Here is a 2253-nt window from a genome sequence, read left to right as displayed (position 1 = left end):
AAGGGGAGGAGAGGTTAAATAAGAATTTTTAAGCCTTGAGACAATTGATACATGGATTGTGTGTGTGTGCCATTCACAGAGTGACTGAGCAAGACAAAAGATTTTCCTGTGTATCAAGAATGGTCCACCACCCAAAGGACATCCAGCCAACTTGACACAACTGTGGGAAGCATTGGAGTCAACATGGACCAGCATCCCTGTGGAAAGCTTTCAACGCCTTGTAGATTCCATGCCCGGACTAATTGTTCAAAGGGAAAAACTATGTTCCCTTGACGGAGTGATGCTGAATGTAAAAATGTATTCTCAACTTACCCCACTCTCCCCTACTTTATTACAGATAGGAGGCTTATCATTTCATTATGTAATGTGTAAATATGTCATTGCCCTCCACCATAGGTTCCGTTGTGTCACGCCCTGACCTTATTATTCTCTATGTTTGGTTAGGTCAGGGTGTGACTCGGGTGGGAAAGTCTATGTTTTCTATTTCTTTGTTTTTGGCCGAGTGTGGTTCCCAATCAGCGACAACTGTCTATCGTTGTCTCTGATTGGGTATCATATATAAGTTGTCATTTTACTTTTGGGTTTTGTGGGATCTTGTTTTCTGTTTAGTTTCTTAGCCTTACAGAACTGTGCGCTTTCGTTTTTTTGACTTTGTTATTTTATATGGTGTCATCAATAAAGTTACGATGCACGCCTACCACGCTGCGCCTTGGTCCACTCTTCATCATTTTACAAACGAGAGCCATAACACATTGTTCAAAAACACTTTTCATCAGACAATGATACACCATGGKATATTTCTAGGAAAGTCTTCTTGCCTCTCTTTCCCCCTAAAGCTTTGATTAGAAAAACCTATTCTCACATCACATTCTTTGTTTACCAGACCTCCGTAATGACTAACAACATTTCAATTTTGTTACGTTGGATACGTATAATGGTGCGGTTTAGGGTTCAACTTCTGGATCAAGAGTGGTAGTTCATGTGTTCACCTGGGACGTGTGAACCCAGGACATGTTTCTGTCTTGACAATATGACAAATGGTTGCTCTGGTTGCAATGCCATGATATTTTACACTTTTAAGTAAGTATTGGAGACAGTAGTGGTACGTGGGTAAAATCACCTGAGAACCCCCCCCCCCTCCAAAAAGCCATATTACAACCTATGTGTTGTGATAATTGCGTTGTTTGCTCTATAACCTGTTAATTCATATGCCTTGCGACCATAATATATAGGCCTAAAGGGCGAGACAATAAGAAAACCGTGGCAGAAAAGCGCTGCCTCCACTATTCCAGCACCATTTCAACTTCAACATTTCAMCATTATCAAATGACCTCTGCTTAGTGTAATACAGTGACAACWAAAAGACACCAAAAACAATTTAGTCCAATCAACGTAAGCTAAATATGATGTGGCWGTCCATGATTCTGATTKCTGTGTGCGCGTGTGTGTGCATTCGTGCAAGTAGAAAAACATGTTGACTCACCCTACTTGTAGAAAAAACGCCAATGCCATCCTCCTCTCTTTCATGTTGATGAAACGGTCTATCAGTCATACAGTGCACACTGTATTTTTTGTTGTCCTAGGCTACCTGGCTAAAATGCGTGCTTGCTTGCCTAAATTCCATTCATGGGCAACATTATCTAGTTAACATTAGCCTTTTACATCTAGCTACATATTGAACTTCCATCCTCTCAGGCCAGGGGCACAACAATGTATGAGTTAATGGTTGGATCAGAATCACCATTAMAATCATTGGCCAGTAYGGAGAATTAARTACAACCACAAGTCCAAATTCCTTTATCCATCCATGGCTAATTTAGGAAMGTGACGATTTTAGCTAGTTAGCCACCGGATGACAACAACACAACGAGATGCARCAATTGAAGTTAWWTCTGTCAATGAYGTATGCTCTCAATGCRATTTGATTTGRGTGAAGCCAAAATCCAAGCTGGCTTCCCTTGACACTTTTTTTTTTGGTGCACCAGGACAATTCACAGTTGAGCTTGCTCAGCTCAGCTCAATGCTGATTGGCAAATGTTTTGTACTTTTTTTTAATCAAGGGTGGCCAAATTCTCGCTGGCTTCCATTGTATTCAATGTTACAAGCRGCAACAATGTCATACTCATTTGGACCAGACAGCATCAGATGGCCTACACGTAGAGAGACAGATGGGTGCTGTTTCKCTCGCTCGGATGCTTTCTCCYGTGAATTGCGAGTTGAAGGAAAGTTATGAAACACAGAGACAAAAGATAA

The sequence above is a fragment of the Salvelinus sp. IW2-2015 genome, linkage group LG2 (assembly GCF_002910315.2).
Source record: "Salvelinus sp. IW2-2015 linkage group LG2, ASM291031v2, whole genome shotgun sequence".
In the NCBI taxonomy this organism is placed as follows: Eukaryota; Metazoa; Chordata; class Actinopteri; order Salmoniformes; family Salmonidae; genus Salvelinus; species Salvelinus sp. IW2-2015.
Note: the sequence above shows the minus strand (reverse complement) of the source record.